Source organism: Bacillus rossius (genome assembly GCF_032445375.1).
Source record: "Bacillus rossius redtenbacheri isolate Brsri chromosome 9 unlocalized genomic scaffold, Brsri_v3 Brsri_v3_scf9_2, whole genome shotgun sequence".
NCBI classification, from domain to species: domain Eukaryota; kingdom Metazoa; phylum Arthropoda; class Insecta; order Phasmatodea; family Bacillidae; genus Bacillus; species Bacillus rossius.
In genome coordinates, this window is record NW_026962013.1 from 32,189,496 (window position 1) to 32,202,939 (window position 13,444).

Sequence of the window (13,444 nt, forward strand, 5' to 3'; positions counted from 1 at the left end):
ATTACACTATTTATAGGCGCGACCGCGATACCAGAAGTGGAGGGGTTGCCCTACTAATCCACAGAAGTATACAACATAGTGAATTTCATTTACCTGAATTTAATAAATTAGAAGCTGTGGCAATTACTTTTAAAGTCAACAAACAACAAATTGTGCTTATTTCGATGTATGCACCACCGGGCAGGTCACTAACTGAAAACGAGCTGGACATCTTATATGGCTCAGCTCCCACATTCCTAGCAGTCGGCGATATTAATGCCAAACATAAAGACTGGAACTGTCGGAGCAATACAGCCAATGGCCTACTGCTGCAAAGACACGAGTCTAACAAAAATTATCAAGTACATGCTCCCTCAGAGCCCACTCACGATAGCGGAGTACTAAGGCACAACCCCGATATTTTAGATATTGCATTAAATAAGAGAGTTCAAACGGGATTCGAACTCAGAGTCTTTCACGAAATGTCGTCTGACCACTTTCCAGTACATCTACTATTCGATGACGTGGACACTGACATCAGTCCTCCGAGAAAAATTAAAGACTACAAGAAAGCCGACTGGAGAGGCTTTCAGACGTATTTAGTCGATAATTTGCCTGCTGCCAACTTCAAAACAAAAGATAACATCGAATCAGCAGTCACTGAACTTACAGTTAAAATTCAAACTGCAATTAACTCGTGCATCCCAGAAAAGGTGGTTAGATTTAAGCAAGATGAACTGCCGGTGTATATTAGGGATTTAATTTCTCAGAAAAATAGATTAAGGCGCGAATATACTCGACGTAGGCAGCGCGACATTAAAGCGAGAATTAATGAATTACAGAAAATAATTTCCGATGAAATAACTCTATGGAGGAGCAGCCAATGGGAGACGAAAGTCTCTCAGCTACAGGTGCAAGATGGTAGCACCTGGAGTATGACAAAGCGATTCCTTCATAAGATAGATAAAATACCTCCGCTAAAAACACGAACTGGGTTCGCTTTTACACCGACAGACAAAGCACAAGCCTTCGCGAATACCCTTGAATTAGCCTTTCAACCTAATATCGAACCCTGTGACCCGCAATTTAATGCCAGAATATACAGAGACCTTACAATTAAACTTAATCAGCCTTTAACCTCAAAACCTTACTTAACTCAATCTCAGGAAGTTAAACAGGCTATCAGGCGTATGAAACCACGTAAGGCACCGGGAAACGATGGCATTCAGGCAGTAGTCCTTAAGAAACTGCCCGATGAAATTTTGGAATACCTAGCTCAATTAATAAATGGAATACTTAAACTACAGTATTTTCCATCGCAGTGGAAAGAAGCGAATGTGATAGTTTTTCATAAATCCGGAAAAGATAAGACACTGCCCCAAAATTATAGGCCCATTAGTCTGCTGAGTACATTGTCAAAAGTAGCTGAATGCATAATTCTACAGCGACTAAATACTCACATTAAAGAAAATGACGTACTGCCGGACGAACAATTTGGTTTTCGCAGCGCGCATTCAACAACGCATCAACTGGTCCGTATGACAGAACAAATAATAACTGCGTTCAATCAGAATAGCTATAATCTCGCAGCGTTTTTGGACATAGAAAAAGCCTTTGATAGAGTACTTCATGAAGGCTTAATTTATAAATTATATAAAACTGGCTTCCCCGATTGTTATATTAAATTACTGGCCTCGTATTTAGAAAATAGATCGTTTAGAGTCACGACAGAAGGAGCACAGTCCGATTTAAAAATAATTAAAGCAGGAGTCCCACAAGGCAGCTTCTTGGGGCCGGTTTTATTCAATATTTATATCCACGATATGCCTAAGCCCGCACACCGATCAGTTCAGTTTGGCTGCTACGCGGACGATACGGTATTGTTTAGCAGATCTAGTATTCTAGAACTCGCAGCAGACAGATTACAAACCGCGTTAAATTCAATAGAACAGTGGTGCACAAAATGGCGAATTAAGGTAAACCCTACTAAATCAGAAGCTATAGTTTTTACGCGTAAACATCTCCCGCCACTTGAAGATAGACCACGACTAACACTTTTCAATGAGCAAATTCCTCACAAAAATGTGGTTAAATATTTAGGCGTACACATGGATAGGAAACTACTATGGCGCGATCACATAGAGGCGAAAAGAAAAACAGCTTTCACTAGGCTCATGACTCTCTACCCCGTCATGAGCAGACGTTTAGGTAGCTCTGTTAAAAACGGAATAATAATTTATAACGCACTAATAAAACCAATAATCACGTATGCAGCGCCGGTGTGGGCAACAGCAGCGGAATCTCACTTAATCAAGCTACAGAGAATTCAGAATAAGAGTATTCGTATTGCGACAGATGCGCCTGTGTATTGCCCCGTAAGGGCTATGCACAGAGAGCTCAAACTCGAACTTTTAAAACATTATTATTTCCGAACTGCGCAAAAATTCTATGATAAATGTGCCATAAGCAGAAACCCATATATTTCATCACTGGGCGAACAAGATCCAGAGTTGCATGGAAAATATAAAATGCCAAATTCAATCTTGGCTCACAGACCTCCGTAGTGTGCTGTGGCTGGCTGAGCGATCGGCCAATCAGTCTCCCGCGAGTTGAAACTTAAATTATAGACATTAACGAATAATTTGCTTATTCAAAATGGTCCGAAGCACGCAGCTGTAGGTTCGGCTCCCGGGAGTTCACTGCCTGTTGTGTTAGGGCTGACTCCCTATGTACGATGGGCATGGCCCGCCTGGCAGGCTTCACCTCCAGTGCCGGTTGTGTTTCTGAAAGACATGGGATTTTGAATTACAAGCTTGCAACAATGCCAGAATGCGAATAGGTCTTGACTTAATTCACCTGTAACTTTATACACCGACAGTTCCTCTATATTTAACTAGTAGTATAGTAGTAGATATTAGAGATTTGTAAATTAGTAATAAGTCCTAGATACTAAGTAATAGTCATCAAAAATATATATTTCTAAAATAATAATAAAAAATCTAAAATATATATATATATATATATTTTTAGTTCTTATTTTAGTTTTATCTTAAGCACTGCACGTCCATCCCTGAGTTGGGTGTTTGCATATTTCGTAACGAAATGCCTAGTTTGTAAGTCATTTATCTTTTTTCTGTTTTAGTTTCTTAGTTTTTTAGGTGCTGACTGGCGGCGGAGTGAGTGGTCAGTGCAACCACTCACCACCAGGGGCGCTTGCGTCCCTGGTCACTAAATCCAGTCCTGGATAAAAAGCAAAGCGGACTACGAGTCCAAGTTCCCAACCCCCGCATGGTAGACTCTTTTCTACTCTGTCCAACACTTCATCCAGACCATCCTCTGTCTCCTGTAAACTCCTACACGTAATGCATGCCAATTTGCATCCCGCATGAATGTGCCCAGGGTTTTCCCTGTGTCTATGCAGGTTTTACCTGGGCCCAACCTATCTCTAGTTATAGTCTAGATTTAAGAGTGAGGGGAGTTAGTCATGGCGCCAATCGCTGCCATGGCTGGCCAATCCCCTCCTAGCACATGATGCATGCGACCCTCTCCTTGCATGGCTAATCCCAGCATGACTAGGCGTATAGGCTTCGGCCTGAGACGCACCAAGGTCCTTCCCTAACCCGGACTCCTCCAAAATACACTTAGTTTTAGTTAGGTTAGGAAAAAAAAATAAATAAATCACAGAACTTGATGTACATCTTAGGCTTATCGGCCAAGAACGTGCCCCGGGGGAAGCGCGCAAGCTGGGGCGTCGAGAAAAACCAAGGGCCCGGAGGCTGATCATTTGGGAAGCTCCCCCCCCCCCCCAACAATCTTTCCATATTACTAAACGTACAACTTTTCTAAAGACTGTAAACGTGATCTGTACATGTGCATGACTTTTTTAAGTTTGCAGTGAATTCGACAGACTTGCAATTTTCATTTTACGCATTAAAAAAAAACAACCTTGGAACGTAACCAATTTTCCCCCTGGTGCCGGGCTCATGGAGATTTGCCCCCTCCCCCTCTTACCCTTTTTTCCTTTTCCCTCCCACCCAATTTGTTCACGGCTCTGAGCCCAACCAGTACGAAGCATCGAAGCATTTTAAGTCTGGGTCATGTAACGTTTTTTTTTTTTCTTCCTTCATATTTGACCGTTATGAATAGTAGTACCAGTGACCAGTGGTACCTACTTCCCAAATGTCACTTCCCAAATGTCACTTTCAAAGCAACAAATGATGTTTGTTTACGACCGATCGTATTCTCAGAATTACATTGCCCGGGGGGAATAAAACAACTTTTGTTATCAGAATAATAGTTTTTTTTTTTTTTTAAGATTGTGATAAAGAGTGGGGAATAAATCCCCTTTCTTGCCGTCGTTCCTGCTGTAGACAACCACGTGACATGATGCATCGACCATTGGTACTGCTTGGGATTACTGTCAAGTTCGAGACAAGTTACGCGACACAGCCTAAGAAAAGACCCTAACTTCAAAGCCAGAGTCCCAGGCGGTGAAGTGGTTGAATCAGGGTTCGACTTCCGACCGGGTCAAACCCGGGTTCTTCGCTAGTGGAAACGTTGCGGTTAGACGGTAGTGTGGTAGTTGCAAAACTTTAAAAATTAAAAAAAACAAACATCGGATAGCAACTCAGCTAAAGTTTTTTTAAAGACCGACTTCTTGCAGCAACGACGAAGGATATCACCGACGTTCCGGTTGATGCAATCACCATAATCAGTGTAGTAGTTACCTACAGATGTTATTGCAAGTTCTCCTGCCGTTTAATACTCTCGCCTGAGAAAGCTGCAGCTGTGGACCAATCGGAAAACACTTCCCGATTGTAAGTTGCAGCATTTCTGAGAAGAAAAAAAATAATTCAATGCTAAACACCAATTATTATTTTACAGGAAAAACTATTTGTAACAGTCAGTCACTATTAATTGCAAGGCATTCCATAAAATTATGTGCCATGTTCAAAAGAGCAAAAAAAATTTAATACTAAATAATTTTAAAAAAATTGTTGACAAACAGATTAAACCAAGATGGCGTCTCGCATTAACGACTGCGTAGAAATTTAAAAATATATATATATATATAATCAGAATGATGTGCTTGATGAAATACTACAAGAAAATGTCTTTCCAAAATTATCGTTCAATGTTTCAGATACAATTTATATAAAAAAAATTTTTAAAACATTACAAAGTTGTGTCTAAAACATTTTTTTGCTCTATTGTGTATATCTGGCAACAGAGCGCACCGAAACAAAGACAGCGCTAGTGGCGGAAAGACAGGGTAAATGCACGCTGCAACCTACCGATGAGACGCGCCGCAGCTGTCCAGGCTAGGACCGGTGCTGCTTCCGCCAATCGCTGCGTCCGGTCGTCGATGAGACGGAGAGCCCTCGAACCGTTCTCTCGGAGACACTTCAGAGCCGTAAGCCAGCATTTCATGGATAAGGGGTTCTAGTACAACCATCACATCATTTTTATGAGCAATTTTTCTTCATAATTGAATTTTTTAATGAAAATTTATCGTCTCACTAAAATATCAGGGAATCGTTGGCTTTCAGAACTCCAACGTTCACTCATATAAATTTAAGTAATTATTTTGCTTGAGAAAAGAAAAATGAACATTTTAGACATTGGTGTATATTACTGTTATTCAATACACGAAACACACGTGAAAAGTTAGTATGAAAGACATGATTGACAGTAATTAACGTGTGTAAACCGGCATTAAATATAAACTACTTAGAAGCACCATACCTGTCGCTTCTGTGTACGAGACATGTCGGACAATGGTGGGAAGGAAATAAGGATTGCATATTACAATAATCCTTCTAGAATAATCTCCCTGTAACCTTATGTATGTATAGCTAATTTGCTAAAATTTTCTTGTTCTAGCTTCGCTTGTGTGGGCTTTATTTTTATGTGTAACATCTTAACTCTCGGAATACGTAATTTCGTGGAAGTAATTTCGTGAATGCAAATTAAGTCAAGGAACGGAAATGTGTAACAGGAAGTAGGAAGAAGCGCGCGCCATTCAATTTTTTTTGGCGCTTGTGCTACAGCGTTTCGGTGAGCGCAAACATTTCCGTGGCGTTTGGAAAGAGAGAGGGAGAGAGAGAGAGAGAGAGAGAAAGAGAAAGAAGACAAATTTGTTTACCATTCGTTCCGATAACAGCTGCAGTCTTGAACAACGCGACGCATTGTCATGTGGCTTTTCTAGTGCGTTATAATATAAATTCAATAATTTTATAAGTGTTGTATTAAAAATATGTTTTGTTTGAATACATAGTTTGTAATACGATAGGTTAGATGTTGGAAGACTCGCACACGTTTTTTTGACGTAACAACGTCTAATAAATCGATGAACGCCGGCTGCACGCACGAAAAAGTGTCCCGTTACGCTGTGTCCCGTTACGCTCATTGTACGCTTGGGCCGCATCTCTCTTCCACTCTATTGGAACAACCATCGATTTGACATTTTCGAGGCACATTAAACTTGAAATATTTCCATTCGTTTCCTTCTTTTCCTATCATCGTCCTATCCTTAACAGAATAACACAGATTGTAAGAAGTTAAATAGCAAACATGTATAAAAGTTATAGTTAAAATAATCTCTTCGTTAAAGTAATAAACATATTTGAATTAATGAGTGCAAATAAAAGTAAATTTATCATTTAAATTGTAGATTTCATTTCACTCCTTCTTTGTATCCATACAAAATAGTGATAATTCAATAAAAATTATTCAATTTTATTCATAAAAGTATGCAATCATTTCATCAATGTTTTGTTAAGGCGTCACGTTAAACTATCGTCCGTAAACCGACTTTACAGACAACCAATTTTTTTTCTTTTGTTTTTGTTAGATCCTGGCTGCCTGGTTCCTCCCTTGAGGGAACTGTCCCCTCGTATCGACCCCGACTGCTCTGACGCAGATTCGCCCCTGCCCCTGACACGTCCAATCAACCGGCCCACGCAGCGTCACGCAACCCCGCCGCCTGCACTTGATAAGGTCACGACAAAGGGCGCGTCCGTCCCTTATTTGAGACGCGACGACGATCTTCCAGTCTCCGGGATGTGTTCCAAACAGAACGTCACTCTTGCCCATTTCTGTGCACAAGTTATAAGTTATTCCAAAGCAGGCGCGTAGGAAGCAAATATTTAATTGGGTGGGAGGGGGGGGGGGCAAAGGAGAGTATCATTATAAGTGGTGGATTTAACAAAGGGGATGTCCGGGGGCTCTCCCCCGGTAGAAAAAAAAATTGTATTCTAAGGAGCCGAATGGTGCTATTTAAGCATCTTTCGTAAATAAAAATGCAACGAGCGGAAACATTTACTGGTCTTATATCCCACAATAATATTTCCGCTATCAGCACTGTGAAACGTGAATATTTAGAAGAAAACAAGAACAGTTGCCGCGCCGTATTTATTGTGCCTGTACACTTATCGAAAAGTCTCAATTTATTTTAAGAATAAAGTAAAGCACAGACAAGAAAATCCCGCAAAACCACTTAGGATTGCAATGAAGACAATGCTTGTTCACCTGATGCAATGGCCGGGCAAAACCATCACTTTGCCCGGCCATGAAATTTTATGGCCGGGCAGTCGCCTGGGTCGCCCCCCCCCCTCTCCCCCTGGTTCCTACGCACCTGTTCAAAAGACACCGAGGCTGACCGAGAGAACTGCCAACGTTCGCGTTATTTCCTGGCACTGGGATGAACTCCACAACCTGTGCACGAATAAGTCGGTGTATTTTTTTTATTTTTTATGTTGCCACATCTCACCTTCCGGCCGGATTGCATGTGATTGTGTCATTTGAATGGTGTATTGTCGTTACTGGTTTCTTGTCTTCCGGGCCTGTTGACACAGCCCATTATTTATCGATATTTTCAGCCTCTCTCTAAACAATAATTCGGATTAATTTCTAATAGTCTCTCCGCCTTTACAAATTACAGTACTTTTACGGACTTTTCAACAAAGAATTAAAGCCAAATAAACGAAGAGGTATTCGTAATTTTAAATAACTGAATATTCGTAAAAACCACGTCAAACTTAAATTTCTTAGTTGTATTTTTCGTTCTAAACAAACACACGTGTGGGAAAAAAAGAGTGTTCTTGCCGTAACCTTGACCACTTTTTGAATATTTCCTTACTACACCAGGAATATTATTTTGAATTCATGCTCAAAGTATGTATAACTCAAAAGTCCGTAAATTTTACGAAGATCTCTGGATAATTTGTAAAAGGCGTTCTTCGTTAATTAAAGAAGAATTTTTTTTAGCAGTGTACACGTGAGCTATAGGTACCCGAGGTTAGATTCCCGGTAGTGTATAGGATTTTCCACCTTTGGGATGAGTAGAACCAGAAGAGACAATGTCGATGGAACCACCAAATTTTATAGCGGGTTCCGAACCACTCGGGCACCGACTCAGTGCTCATAATATAGGCTACTTGATTCATGTTGAGATCGAACCCACAACCTCTCGCACCCGATTGCGGTCACCTATGACCCTTTACCGGTGTCTCTTCCACCACGGCGATGTCTGGGGATCGGAACCAGCCTCTCAGCTTCCGCACTGCAAACGTGTGACACGATCTTGCAGTCGTTTCATCGCGTTGGGCGACTGTCTCCGAGACAGTCCGCGCCGCCCGTGTACGCCCGCCGTCCCTCGTCGCTATGGCTGGATGTGGTCCCTACCGGCCCGACGCGCTGTCCGCATTCATGAGCTACATCATAGCCCGCAGTTGGCCTGCGCCAGACCACGGTCTTGTGCTGAGACCCGTTCTACAGTGGCACGGAAACGGAGACAGATCTACCGTGTAATATAATATAATAAACCACAAAGAAATAATATTACACTAGATGTACTTACACTTGAAAATATTTTTAATAATTTAGAACATAAACAAACATGGCTACCACCGCAGCCAAGTACTCGGCTTCTATTGGTTTGCACGGAGCAACGTAAACGGAAGAGCTCAGCATTGCCGAGCTGATCCGTACGTCTGCGTACTATTGTAGAAGCTCTGTTCCTTGAAATCCGTTTACGTGGTCTGTCTTCGTTTCTGTGCCATTGTAGAACGGGCCCTAGAGGCTATACCCTGCTAGTAGCACCAGTGAGCGTCGCACGCATCATCCCGCCTCACTTGACTAGGCGGGGCTATGTGACGTACGTATGCCCTGGTGGAGGAATGGGAGTAAACAGTCTCTAGTGGTGAAGTCTGTCTCATGTGTAACGTGACTCAAAAGTTCTATCATTGGTCTACATATCATTCCGTCACTGTTTTTTCTATCAATAGTGTTCGTAAACAACTTCACGTTGTCGTCAGTGTTCCTAAACAAACATCGTTTGCAAGTGTCAGTTGGGAAATGGGTACCACCGTTGGTACTCTTGAGAATTTTCAAATTTGAGACCACTTAACGTGATACAGACTGTTAGGTTGTGAAGGCGGGGGCTTCTAAATGCTGATTACACATTCCAGGAAACTCAGAGGCCACGTCGAATTGCCTATATATGCAGTATGGGGCTGTACCCATCATGTGTGCGCCCGAGCGTATATTCTATGTACAGACACTACTACGTTTCAGTTTTACTATATCGATGTTAAGAATATCTTTCCTGAAATACGAGAAGGTATTTCTGCTTGCGTGCAGTCTGATAACGGGAACAGTCGCAACCGTTTTGTCGTAGGAAGCCTGATTTGTTCGTCTGTGCTGTCGTCGGTCGTTGTGTGGTTCGCATTATCTGTTTAGCATAATCGTCGGGTTCGTCTGTTTTGTAGCTGTGTAAAGGTTGTTTTCTTTTTTATGTATTTACTGTTCTTGCTGGAACTGTCTCGTCGTCTTGTGTTGTGATATTCCGTCCAAACGGAATGTTGTTTTACATGAGCTGATGTGGGCTTGTTCTCCCGGGTGTTCGTCTATGACAGCCGGTGCGGAGCTGCAGTAGGGTGTGTTCGGGAGGAAGGTGTTTCGTCCCGACGTCGCGCGGGTCACGCTCTGCTCTGCTTCCCGCCCGCGGGGTTCGCCGCGCTCGGCCAGTCGTGGCGGGGCTGACCGTTAGTCCGTGTCACACCGCGCGCTTCTGCCGCTGCGGCTAGAAGCCCCCCGCACACGATCGTCAGTCCAAACTGCCGTGCTGATTAGTCAAGTTCCGTGGAATTTCCGCACCAGTGTGGACCCGAGGCTGCGTGCGTGGAATCTCAGCCAGTGGCGTAGGTAAGGTGACTGGCGCTCCTGGCCAGAATCGAAAATGGCGTCCCCTCTTGGATTAAAGAAGGGAGGTGGGAGGGTTCAGTAACGCGAAACCGTCGCATCGGGGACCCCCCCCCCCACTCTCCCTTCCTGCTCCGGCGCCCCTGGCGGAGGCCATCCCTGCCACCCGCTTGCTACGCCACTGGTCTCAGCAGACGACAGGTGGCACTCAGTCCGAACTGCCGTCTCGCGGGCTACAACATCAATCAGTCCATCAGCTCAGTTGTCGTGGCAGGCATCTTTGCTTATACTTTTTTGGTTTCGGTTACTTTGATAAGTGCAACTACAACTGCCGCTTCATCTTCCGTATTCTACGGTGAAACGATACGTCCTGGGAAGGTCTAGCAGCCCTCCGTAGTGTCGCGTCTTTAGAATCCCCGACTCGACACTCGAAGCTCCAAGAACAATGGCGTCACGGTTATGCCACTTGACACAGACGGGACTCTGGGAACGTGCGGAACCCTCGAGAGAGCTAGAGAGAAGGGGGGAACCTTTGCTAATGGATTACCGGTTAGTGGTCAATAGAAGTGCGGGCTGGCCGGCCACCCTCGTCGCCAGCGTCCCCGTAAAAAAAAAAAACGAATTTTACAAACGAATTTAGTAAACAAACCCTCAAAAATACTTGAGTAATGATTGTAATGCAACAGTTTAATCACCATTGGAATACAAAATTCTGACGCTCATTTCACAAACGTTGCGCCAGAGAAACGATGGAAATTTAAAAAAAAGTGAGCAGTTATTTCAGTATTCTCCGGTGATGTGTAAATATCTAACCTAGGTAAAGAGGAAATTTATGATTTCTCATATTGCAAAAAAAAAATAAAAAATAAACCTAATACAAACCTCGGACACGAATTTAAATATAGAATTATTTAAACTAATGCAGAGAATAATAAATATACGAAAAGTAAATAAAATATTTCCCCTTTTTTAAACCTTACTATAATTGTGTTTAACAATATGGTACTATTGCTTTCTTAGGGTTAGCCGAACAACGGGAGTACAGAACGCGTCGCATGTAAATGCCTCAATGCTGAACCTGTGACATTTGCTCCTGAAACGGAATTATCATCGCCTACGTTTTTGAGGTTATACTTCTTTAGGTGCGTTGAGGGTGAAATTTTATATGCACCAGAAATGCCATGAAATAAGCGCGTAATACACAACGGAAATTTAACAGATTGAGAATCGAATGCGCATGCATGTAGAAACTGCTATAGCCACGACCCGAAGTTGAAAATATGGTGGACCCATGTGTGGCAACATGCACCCATACATATTAACTTTCGCGAACATCGAGAGTTGTACTAAGCATATTGATGTACCAAAGTAAACTTTATGGTAGTGAAATTATCCTTGAATACATTTTGAAATCTTGAACAGTCATAACAAGATGTAAAGGCAACTTAAAATATACCTGTAATTTATTAGCCACGAAAATTGTGTTGCAACATAAATGGAGTCAAAGATATTAAAAAATTTTGGATCACTAACGTATTACGAACGTGGTGCTATCCTTTATTTTTCAAACTAGAAGTTACAGTTCAAAAGATACATTAAAATCATACAACAAAATTCTGAAAACATTTTAAACATATATTATAACACTAAGTATAATATGTATACTTGTTTTTGCTTAAGCGACAGAAATGTCTGTAAATATTTAATACAAACGAACCTTTACCTTATTTAGCTGATTCAAAATTTAAGATTTAACAGTAAAAATACATCACGAAATTATTTTATGAAACATGGCGTCGAATACAAATATGTAGGCTTAACAATTTGTTGTGTCTCTACAGTATGATGAACGCTACATTTCAATTATGAGGGTTGTCATGCCGGTATTTTAACGTATTTTCAAAGTGGAATTGATTTTTTTATATGACTATAAATTAACACATAAAGTATTAAAGGATATTTGTACTATTATAAAGTTTTAATTTTATTACCTATGCGCGGTGTAAATTCTGCGATGATCACGAAAGCACTACATATTGATGAAATACGTGGGCCTGCCATCTTTTCGAGTTTTCTTAAACTTCCACGGGTGGCAGCACCGTATTTGTATATTTCCTTTCCAATAGTCCGTTCCATTCACAAAATTACTTCTACCAAATGATGTATACCGAGAGCTAAGATGTTTACAAACAAAAACGTTCTTAAGCTGGGTTTGCCATTGAAAATTAAGACTTATGATTTAAGAATCAGCCATGAACTTAACATATTACTATGTTTACTAGTGGAATGGTTTATGATTGTCGAGTAGGAATTTTGACGGGTAGTGTGCGAAACATATGATGACTTAAAACTTAAAAGAGATGGTTATATTTTATCTTTTTTCTTGAGAATTAAGGGAAGCGCCAATCAGAGCACAGTAGAATGTGTTGTTGGCGCTAAATAATGTTTCATTGGGAAAAAAGATTATGAGATTATGATACAGTACGAAATGAGTAGGAAATACAGAATTACTAGCATCATGTTCTAGAAATGATAAAATACCAAGAAGAACATTGCACGAAAATTCATAAAAAGCTCTAATTGTAATATTTATTATGTTTTATGATTTCGTAAATTAATTATTCTGATTTATTCATTTTTTTCTATTATACGAGTATATTATACCTATTTACATTTCATGAATATATTTTCTTACCTTAAAGACATTTTATGGAGGCTCGGAATAGATGATATTACCATTACAAGACCTAGTATTTATATATTAAAGTTAAATATCCTCGATTCTGAATTGTGTATGGATTCTAAGTTACAAGCTGAAATGTTGCCATTTTTAAGTTCAATCGTAACCATGTGTACGTTTTTTTTTTTCAAGAACATAGGTGCATAACCAATTTCACCATAAATAAAAATGTTACGCTAAACAAATTATTAATCAACAACGATTATAAACAGAAATACATTTCAAAATGCAGACGATAACTACGAATACAAAATTCAACTTAAATAACATGGCTGCTTTCTCGCCTGTTTTTATTGGCTGGTATTAATGACCACTAATTCAATCATAAACGGGATATTACTTAACCTCGTGCTCGTCGGTATACAGGTTAGATCCATAATTCGTAAGTTTTTCAAACGTAAACCCACCTTTATCGGAAAGTCTATCGTGCCCGCGAACTTTATCGCTCTGACGTCACAGATGAGTAGGACGTGATTGGCTGTAAAATTGTTTTATTCCGTCGCGTCTAACGTGTCGCGCCCG